An 11,329-nucleotide genomic window follows, 5' to 3' on the forward strand; every position below is an offset into this window, starting at 1 on the left:
TGTGTTTGATACCAAACCTATGTGTGTGTGTATGTGTGTGTGGTGTGTGTGTGGTGTGTGTGTGTGTGTGGTGCTGGTCTGGTTTTTAGCTCAGTTAACTCTGTGTATAAATGCCAGTTTGGACTCAGGTGCATGAGTGTCTCTGTAGGTTTTGTGAACTGCCCCCCCCCCCCCCCCAATCCTGAATTCTGATTTACTCACACATAAATTTCAGCTCTGCACTTGTTTGCACAGCCCATCATAGCTGCTAATCCCAGTCTGAGATGGAGGCATGAAACTATCCCACCTTCACATGATGCTTCATCAATTTCCCCACAATTACGTTCAATTAATATGAGCGAGGCATGAGTGTAGGTATTATTAGCTTAGCACTAATAGAAGGTGATTAATTTCCACTGGTGTTCATTTCCTTTCGCTGTCACACTCTTATATTTCATTGGGCTCAATTATTCTCTCTGTTCAAACACAAAAGCGGTGTGGTGTAGTCATTCAGAACATACATGTACATGCAAATGCATGTGCACACACACAGACATTAACACACATCCATCATCAGTATGCATACGTCGACAACAAAAGATATTTATGTCTTTTATTTTACTATAAGTGAAATGATGAGCTAACATTTGAAAATGTTGTGGGGAGAATGGCCTGCTGAGCGGAAGGTGAGGCTGTTTTACACCGATGTTACGGTAACAGAAAACAATGTTCTAATTGCTCAGGTGAGAATTTCAGTGTTCCTGGGACAGTACATATCCTGTGAGGGACCACACATACTGGGTATGACCAGGTCACTGTCCGAGATGGAGACAGAGAGAGAGACAGAGAGAGAGAGAGAGAGAGAGAGAGGAGGGAGAGAGAGGACAAGGAGGGGAGACTGAGAGAGGGAGAGTTTTTTTTGCAAATTATATTAAGGGCTGTGAGCATGGAAGAAAGACCCACACAGTGTGTACTGAGATTATAATCTGTTTAGTGGCAGAGTGTTCTTTATAATAAACTGTCATAAATGTCTCTCTCTCCCTTTCCCTCCCCCCCCCCCCTCTTTTCTTGCAGAGAACAGGAAAGCCCTTGCTAGCTTTGCAGCACGGTAATATCCTGCACGGTGCCCACCAGGTCCCTCACAGTTTGCTGGAAAATTATACCCAGAGTGCAGTTGTTCTTTAAACCATTAAGAGAGGAGAGTGCACCAGAGACCAGAGACCTAAAAGTCAGCCTTCTTCCTGTGGCGGGAGGCCAGAACACATTTCATCATCCAGTGAGTGTGCTTGGCAGTCTTGTTCAGTGTGCAGCTTGCAAATTGGAAATAATCCGATAGATACAAGTAATGTCCTTTAATAAGCATCTCGGGGTAATGGCTTCTGGTCATGGCTTCATGCAGGCGTTCTGTGCTGGGTGCTGAAAGTGCGACTGCGTTTGTCTTGGATCTGCGTGTGTTTGTTCTATTTTAAGGTTGATGTTTTTATGGGATTAGGTGAAATGCTTCACAGCAAATGGCTAATTTAGCCAATAAACACAGGGCTTTCTCCTCACTGCCAAGACCCAATAGAAATGAAGGCTTTCCATGCATGGAGAAGATGGAGATACCCTAGAGAGTTTGTCTAAGCTCCGAATGGATGAATGTCTCCCAACAAGCAATACTCTATAAGACTAAAACCAGGTTAATTTGAGAACAGTGAATGGCCACCTCCAGTAAAGCTACAAATGAAACAGGCCTTTATGTAGTCTACAGATCTCTCTATTTCCAAAAGCACTGAAGTGTTAAGGTCATTTTAACTGCCAAAGAAAAAGAACTGGAGTGATTCCAGGTAACTGTGTTGAGACACTTTTGGTGAACTGGCCTCTGTTTCCCTGTGTTAAGTGTTTACGACCGCATGTGGGGAAGGGAGACGTTGTCCTTAGTGTAAGTTTAGCAGCAAACTGAACACATCGGCAGACCGAACACATCGGCAGACTGTATGACCTTTATGGTGCTTTCTGGAGAGTCACGAGGCCTGTGTGCTTGAAGGGTGGAGCACAGAGAGGTGATGGTGTTCTGAAGGGAGTGGATGGAAATGGGGCCTATTGTGACAGAGAGAGAGAGAGAGAGAGAGAAAGAGCGAGAGAGAGAGAGAGTCAAGCTTTTATCCTATCAAATGCAACTCATCTCTGCTCTTGTCTTTCTTCAGCTTAACACAGCAGAGATTGCTTTCACCTGCAACCCCTGAGGCAGCGCGTGCACACACACGCGCGCACACACACACACACACACACACACACACACACACACACACACACACACACACACACACACACACACACACACAACCACTACATAGGCATACCAGAAATACAACTGGCTTTTGTCTCATGACTTTTCTCTCTTGTCCTTCTTTCATTCTGCCTTCTGTTGACAGCACACACACACACACACACACACACACTCACGCAAACAAAAATACAAGGAGGGGACAGCGCAGAAAATCACAATTATAAGCTTATGCACGTTTCCATCACAGCAGCTGCTTTGTGTGCGTGTGTGACTGTGAGCGTCCATGTTTGTGACTGTGTGTGTTCATGAAATAAAGAAGCTATCGGGGGAGGGGTGAGGGTTGGGGGAGGCATTCTGTTGATCTTCCACGAGATGGAGAGAAAAAAAACGATGTCAAAAAGGCAAATCTGTATTTATGGCTCCACAGATATCCTCCAGTTGACAGGTATACAGTCATTATCTGGCTGTCACAGGTGGCCCGGGGCGAGCGCTCGACGGCAGGGCTGCAGTTCCCAGCTATCACACGGAGCCTATTAGCTTACCTGCCTCGCCCTCAAAGGCCGGCCTGCGTCTCCAGACGCCAGCAGGACAAAGCAAGGTGTCGTATTCCCGGAGCGGGCCGGAGGAGGTGCGGCGGGCCCCGCTCGGCCGACACCGTGCGAAGGGGATTTTGCAGGTGATGGATATGCCACATGAAGCAGCCAGCGAGTGTAAACGGGCCAGTTGCTGTCACGGGCCAATCAAGACGAGGCGTGAGGTAAGGAGGGAAAGAGGGACCCTTCTCGTCCTCCTGAGGGCTCCGCTTTCACGGGCCAGGTTTGCATTCCCGGACTGTCTGGGGGCCGTTTTGGTGTGGGTGAGATTTCCACGATGAGCAGCATAGTGGTGACCACACAGCCACACACACACACACCCCCAATCAGGAAGCTTATGCAGTGTCCACACCTGGGTCTGTGTGTGCTCTGCAGACCACCTACACTAAGGTGCCTAACCGGAGGGCCACAGTCAGCCCAGTTTGGTGACTTCCATTCCCCAACACACCTACTAAATGTAGCAATTAAGTAATCATCTGAATGAGGCCTGTCTGAGCAGGACCGGCGTGCTGCCCTTTGACCCGTACAAACATGTTTTAACTCCACGATTCTCGCTCATTCGTCTGGCTGTAATAAAATAATAAACCACCGCAGCCCTCATCACGCTGTTCCCCAGGCCAGGCGGACACGTTCGACGGCTTAACTAATGATGGCGATCCCCTCACGCAGGTGTGGGTGTGTCCCACATTCTCACCTTTCACCTTATGATGCAGAAGGGGCTACCTGGGAAGCAGAGGAAAGGTGACGAGTGTGCAGGGATCAGGATATGGTGGGAGGGAAGGATGGGAGGAGTCTCACTGGACTGGTGAGCTTAGGGCGGTCCCTGTCCACTGGACTGGTGAGATTAGGGCGGTCCCTGTCCACTGGACTGGTGAGATTAGGGCGGTCCCTGTCCACTGGACTGGTGAGATTAGGGCGGTCCCTGTCCACTGGACTGGTGAGCTTAGGGCGGTCCCTGTCCACTGGATTGGTGAGATTAGGGCGGTCCCTGTCCACTGGACTGGTGAGATTAGGGCGGTCCCTGTCCACTGGACTGGTGAGATTAGGGCGGTCCCTGTCCACTGGACTGGTGAGCTTAGGGCGGTCCCTGTCCACTGGATTGGTGAGATTAGGGCGGTCCCTGTCCACTGGACTGGTGAGATTAGGGCGGTCCCTGTCCACTGGACTGGTGAGCTTAGGGCGGTCCCTGTCCACTGGATTGGTGAGATTAGGGCGGTCCCTGTCCACTGGACTGGTGAGATTAGGGCGGTCCCAGTCCAGTGGACTGGAGCAAAGAGGGTGCTGCTATTCCTTCAGCAAACCACCAGAGACTTTGACTGTCGGGTGTGCGTAGGCACACAGCCAAAACCGTCTCTGGGAAGGGGAAGAGGAATAGTGCTCAAAAATATCAAAGGTGGCAGAAAAAGAAAGAACAGAGACAAGGAGAGAAAAGAAATGATGAAATGAGTTGAAAGATATGAAGCAAAGCGGGAGAGGACAAAAAAAGAGACAATTTTACTTTTTTGACAGAGTTTAAAAGTAAAAGGTTTAGAGTTGATCAGGACCTGCATTTCAACTGTAACGGCAGGTGAAGTCATATTTATGATGTGAGAAATATCTCTGATTGTAATGTGTCGTCCTAAAATGACTCAGCACAATTCTGGCAAGGCCTCTCCAGCTGGCCCCTGCACATCACTATGGGAAACCCCTATTTTAGTTCTTTTTTTTATTCCAGTTGCATAATGAATAAAACAAGTCACTAAAATACTCATGATAGCACATAACTACAATACATCCATGGAGGCAATCAGAGAGTAAATCCAACTGCAGTGAATGTGAGAAAACACACTGAATTCAGGGTTCAATAGCTGGGATGTTTCAGTATAAATCTTTTTTACTCTGCTGTGTTTGCCCCATCATCCTGCCACCTCCCCTCCCCTCCCACCCACAGGCTGAGCAGATCGATACAATCTCCCAGCACAGAATTTATTTCCTCAGAACGACCATTGATCTCAGTCAGACACTGAAAGTTTCTGTCTGGAAAAAAAACACAGAGTTACAGCCCTTCATCTTTTCTGCCTGTGTAGTGTGAAGGTTGGTGCTGAATGCAAAATAATGTAAGAGTGTGTCCCTGGAAATAAACTGTGATAATACAATGTACAATGTAATAGTCATACAATGTTTTGTGTGTGTGTGTGTGTGTGTGTGTGTGTTATAGCATGGGAAAGGGACAGGTGCATTGGCCTCTGTGCGAGTCTGAGAGCGAGAAGGGGGTTAAATTATAAGATGCATCAGCTGTAACTCAGTTGAAGACTCTAAAGGGAAGGACCATGTGTATGAGATGGAGAACGCTTCCGTAGATAGACAAACTCTTCATGGACCAGCTTTGCTCCTGAGTTAAACAAGTCACTTGTTTAAAATATGTGAAAATAATATTAGAAACTGAAAGCTTGTTCGTTAACTGATCTACGTTATAACATATTCGAGTGTTTTGTTGTAGAGTCTATTAATTCCTCACGTCATGTGTCTGGACTACATTTTCCAATCACTCTCACCACTCCATAGTTCTATCGAAGCTCTTTTGCCCTGATCTTATTCTTTGACGGACGCCGCACGAGCCTAGATGTCTTTCCCCTTTGGACTGAAGCACGAGCAGTCGCTGCCGCGCGACTCCATGAGAACGGGCAGTCTTTCCAAGCTCGTGCGCACGACAGATGCAGAATTCCCCATGCTGCGCGCGGACAGGGACTGCCGATCAACTGAGCTATGGAACGAAATAAATCACACGCGCAACGCGCTGTCATTTGCAGCGCGCGGCATCCCAGTGGTGACTCGCCTGGCTCTTGGTTTACTTCAGCGCGGGATATTGTGGTTTGTAAATGAAGGAAGTAGACTGGCACGAAGGTACGGAGTTGGCAGCCTCATTTTTTGATAGTGCCTCGGTGGGATTGCGCTCCGGCATCTGGACGACCCAGAACAACGCGCCAAATTTTAATAGGTTGCTGCTTTGTGCATATTACCCTCCAAGACGGCAGCTCAACGGGCAAAAAAGTATTCTCTCTCTCTCACACAGAGAGAGAGAGAGAGAGAGTGTCGGACAGGCACCTGTTAACTGTGCCAAGTAATATGCTTCGTTAAAATTTTAATCACCTGCATGTGCGAAACAACTGCAATGCAATCATGCCATAATTAGCTCTGCAATTAACACCGCTTCTACTACCATGCGCACATCTACAAGAGTGTGACTGACTTCCTCATTACCATTTGTCCTTTGATTGCGTCTCTTATTTATTTACAAACATTTGTTTTGTTTAGGCTCTCTCGTGATCTTTCACAGTCCAATCTTAATTTTCATAAGCTGGCTGATTTACATATCGTATGCCCCTTTCATTTCCGCCGGTCCTTTTTTCATTACCCAAACGAGGCATGTTTTACGCAACATCTTAATAAGGTGGTACTGCTCCTCAAGCGCTAAACAGCATGTCTTTGAATTACTATTTTTGGAGTCCATCAAGAGGAGGGGTGAAAGAAAAAAAATGAAACCTAAATTGAAATGCAATAAGTAATACACCCGAACCACGAGTGACAAGCGTAATAAGGAGTCGTTGAGGTATTGTGAATAATTAGATGTTGACTGACACGCGTGTCAATTGATCAATGGCCCCGTAAGTACTGACGTCATGCGTTTTCGTGAAGTTGTAGGAAGAACGTGTGGTTAGCAGAACCTGAAACACAACAGCTCGCTTCCATCACACAGAGGAAAAGAAAGAGAGAGTTTCGACTTCCTGTGTCCTATGCGTTTCAATCACAGCTTTGGCTAACGCTGTGGCCAAGTGAAAAGGTCACTGATGAGTATTGATCAGGAATGAAAACACATACAGTCACAGTCGGGCACCACAGGGACTAATGTGGATTTATGTCAGCATGATAGTGTAGGTCTTCCAGCTTTAAGCATGTGTGTGTGTTTTAGTATTTTAGACTCCAGATGCATTTCTGTGATATGAGAAATTTTGAAATATAATCTTTACACTTCCTGATGAAGGATGCATTAATTCAGTTAGTTATTCTTCCAATCAATTATTCATTCACTCAAGTGAAATTTTCTCTGTACACACACACACACACACACACACACACACACACACACACAAATGCATACATGCACACTTGCATCATTCTGTATTTTGGTAGACAGTGCCACCAAAAATATCCTACTCCCCAGTTCTGGTGATACACAAAGCAGTGTCCTCAGAGCGGAGACCAAAGGGAGACGGGCGGTATTTGGGGGGGGGGGGGGGGATTTTATGCGGCACAAAGTAGCAAGCAGGCGCCAGGCCTGTAATGTGATTTAGCCAGAGACAGTGTAAGTAAAGGTCGTTGACCCCACTTCTATTCAGTGCACATACTTGCCTGTGTGCATCACAGGCCCAAACTCCGGCCCAACAGATGAGTTATTGTAGCAGCATGTTCACACACGCTATGAACATGCACATACACACACCCATCAGTTCACTGATTTATAATAAGCTTGATGGAGGTTGTGTGCGTGTGTGTTTGGTTGGAGAACTGGATGTGTTGGGGCTGTTAGGGGGTAGGCCCTAACTGAATTTGTGGCCAGCCCCTAACTAGATCTCATTTGTCATTACTACCTGCCATGATTAATTAGAGGCAACTACAGCAGTGGCAGAGTGAGACACACTGTTCCCAAATGCCTCCACTCTCACCAAACACCTCCACTCTCCCCAAACACCTCCACTCTCACCAAACACCTCCACTCTCACCAAACACCTCCACTCCCACCAAACACCTCCAGTCTTACAAAACACCTCCACTACCACCAAACGCCTCCACTCTCCTCAAACACCTCCACTCTCCCCAAACACCTCCAGTCTTACCAAACACCTCCACTCCCACCAAACACCTCCACTCTCCCCAAACACCTCCAGTCTTAACAAACACCTCCACTCCCACCAAACACCTCCACTCTCCCCAAACACCTCCAGTCTTAACAAACACCTCCACTCCCACCAAACACCTCCACTCTCCCCAAACACCTCCAGTCTTACCAAACACCTCCACTCCCACCAAACACCTCCACTCTCCCCAAACACCTCCAGTCTTAACAAACACCTCCACTCCCACCAAACACCTCCACTCTCCCCAAACACCTCCAGTCTTACCAAACACCTCCACTCCCACCAAACACCTCCACTCCCACCAAACACCTCCAGTCTTACCAAACACCTCCACTACCACCAAACGCCTCCACTCTCCTCAAACACCTCCACTCTCCACAAACACCTCCAGTCTTACCAAACACCTCCACTCCCACCAAACACCTCCACTCTCCCCAAACACCTCCAGTCTTAACAAACACCTCCACTCCCACCAAACACCTCCACTCTCCCCAAACACCTCCAGTCTTACCAAACACCTCCACTCCCACCAAACACCTCCACTCTCCCCAAACACCTCCACTTCCACCAAACACCTCCACTCTCCCCAAACACCTCCAGTCTTACCAAACACCTCCACTCCCACCAAACACCTCTACTCTCCCCAAACACCTCCACTCCCACCAAACACCTCCACTCTCCCCAAACACCTCCAGTCTTACCAAACACCTCCACTCCCACCAAACACCTCCACTCCCACCAAACACCTCCAGTCTTACCAAACACCTCCACTACCACCAAACGCCTCCACTCTCCTCAAACACCTCCACTCTCCACAAACACCTCCAGTCTTACCAAACACCTCCACTCCCACCAAACACCTCCACTCTCCCCAAACACCTCCAGTCTTAACAAACACCTCCACTCCCACCAAACACCTCCACTCTCCCCAAACACCTCCAGTCTTACCAAACACCTCCACTCCCACCAAACACCTCCACTCTCCCCAAACACCTCCACTTCCACCAAACACCTCTACTCTCCCCAAACACCTCCACTCCCACCAAACACCTCCACTCTCCCCAAAAACCTCCAGTCTTACCAAACACCTCCACTCCCACCAAACACCTCCACTCTCCCCAAACACCTCCACTCTCTCTAAACACATCCACTCCCACCAAACGCCTCCACTCCCACTAAACACCTCCACGCTCACCAAACACCTCTACTCCCACCAAACACCTCTACATTCATCAAAAACCTCCACTCCTAATAAATATCTCTACACACCACACACCTCCACTCCCAGGTGGAGATCTTGAGTTCCTACTACACCCTTCCACTCTCACCAAACCCCCTCACTAAACACCACTCCAACAATACGACTATACTCCCACAAAACTCGTCCTGTCCCACCAAACCCCTCCACTTTCACCAAACACCTCAATCCCCAATAAACACCTCCACACTCACTAAACACCTCCACTCTCACTAGACACCACACTCACTAAACACCTTCACTCTCACTAGACACCTTCACTCTTGCTGAACACCTCCACATTAACTAAACACCTCCATATTCACCTAACACCTCCTCTCTTACCAAGCACCTCTGCTCTCCCCAAACACCTCTTCTCTTACCAAGCACCTCCACTCACATGGAATGCCTCCTCCCCCACTAAAGACTTACTGTACACTCTTACTAATCGGTAACGCAGGGGGCTTCAAGATGCTGCCATATTCATATTCATATTCTGTCTAAGACAGAACAATAGATAGTATTAGAAGATGCCACTGAGTGTTACAGAGTAGAAGTGTATGTGGGGGTTTGTGTGTGAGTGTGTATGTGTGTGTGTGTGTGTGTGTGTGTGTTCTGAATAGTAGCAAGCCATGCTAGGTGTATGTGAGAATGTGTAATTGCCAGGTTCTTGTTTGACAGACAAAACCTCAGACTTCAAGTCAGATTTCAGAGGAAGTGCAGTCTTGTGATGATGGTGTTGTGTAGCAGTGCAGTAGCATCTCGTCTGTCTGGCATCTGGTTGTACGGAGCTGCAGCAGCTCATGGTCCAGGAGGGCAAAGTGAGCATCCAGCAAGAAATGGTAGTGTGTAGAGATGGTGGTGGTGTGTGGTGGTGGTGTGTAGAGGTGGTGTGTGATGGTGGTGTGTAGAGATGGTGGTGGTGTGTGATGGTGGTGTGTAGAGATGGTAGTGGTGTGTGATGGTGGTGTGTAGAGATGGTGGTGGTGTGTGATGGTGGTGTGTAGAGATGGTGGTGTGTGATGGTGGTGTGTAGAGATGGTGGTGGTGTGTGATGGTGGTGTGTAGAGATGGTGGTGTGTGATGGTGGTGTGTAGAGATGGTGTTGTGTGATGGTGGTGTGTGATGGTGGTGTGTAGAGATGGTGGTGGTGTGTGATGGTGGTGTGTAGAGATGGTGGTGGTGTGTGGTGGTGGTGTGTGATGGTGGTGGTGTGTGATGGTGGTGTGTAGAGATGGTGGTGGTGTGTGATGGTGGTGTGTAGAGATGGTGGTGGTGTGTGATGGTGGTGTGTAGAGGTGGTGGTGTGTGATGGTGGTGTGTAGAGGTGGTGGTGTGTGATGGTGGTGTGTAGAGATGGTGGTGTGTAGAGATGGTGGTGGTGTGTAGAGATGGTGGTGGTGTGTGGTGGTGGTGTGTAGAGGTGATGGTGTGTAGAGATGGTGGTGGTGTGTGGTGGTGGTGTGTAGAGATGGTGGTGGTGTGTGATGGTGGTGTGTAGAGATGGTGGTGGTGTGTGGTGGTGGTGTGTAGAGATGGTGGTGGTGTGTGGTGGTGGTGTGTAGAGATGGTGGTGGTGTGTAGAGATGGTGGTGGTGTGTGGTGGTGGTGTGTAGAGATGGTGGTGGTGTGTGGTGGTGGTGTGTATAGATGGTGGTGGTGTGTAGAGATGGTGGTGTGTAAAGGTGGTGGTGTGTAGAGATGGTGGTGGTGTGTGGTGGTGGTGTGTAGAGATGGTGGTGGTGTGTAGAGATGGTGGTGGTGTGTGGTGGTGGTGTGTAGAGATGGTGGTGGTGTGTGGTGGTGGTGTGTAGAGATGGTGGTGGTGTGTAGAGATGGTGGTGTGTAAAGGTGGTGGTGTGTAGAGATGGTGGTGGTGTGTGGTGGTGGTGTGTAGAGGTGATGGTGTGTAGAGATGGTGGTGGTGTGAGGTGGTGGTGTGTAGAGATGGTGGTGGTGTGTGGTGGTGGTGTGTAGAGATGGTGGTGGTGTGTGATGGTGGTGTGTAGAGATGGTGGTGGTGTGTGATGGTGGTGTGTAGGGTGGTGGTGTGTGGGGTGGTGTGTAGAGGTGGTGGTGTGTAGAGATGGTGGTGTGTAAGGTGGTGGTGTGTAGAGATGGTGGTGGTGTGTAGAGATGGTGGTGGTGTGGTGGTGGTGGTGTGTAAAGGTGGTGGTGTGTGGTGGTGGTGGTAGAGATGGTGGTGGTGTGTAGAGATGGTGGTGGTGTGTAGAGGTGGTGGTGTGTAGAGGTGGTGGTGTGTAAAGGTGGTGGTGTGTAGAGATGTGTAGAGATGGTGGGGGTGTGTAGAGCTGTGTAGAGATGGGCAACCTCAGTGCCCTAGCTGACACTGGGA

Source organism: Brachyhypopomus gauderio, unplaced genomic scaffold, assembly GCF_052324685.1.
Source record: "Brachyhypopomus gauderio isolate BG-103 unplaced genomic scaffold, BGAUD_0.2 sc217, whole genome shotgun sequence".
Classification (NCBI taxonomy): domain Eukaryota; kingdom Metazoa; phylum Chordata; class Actinopteri; order Gymnotiformes; family Hypopomidae; genus Brachyhypopomus; species Brachyhypopomus gauderio.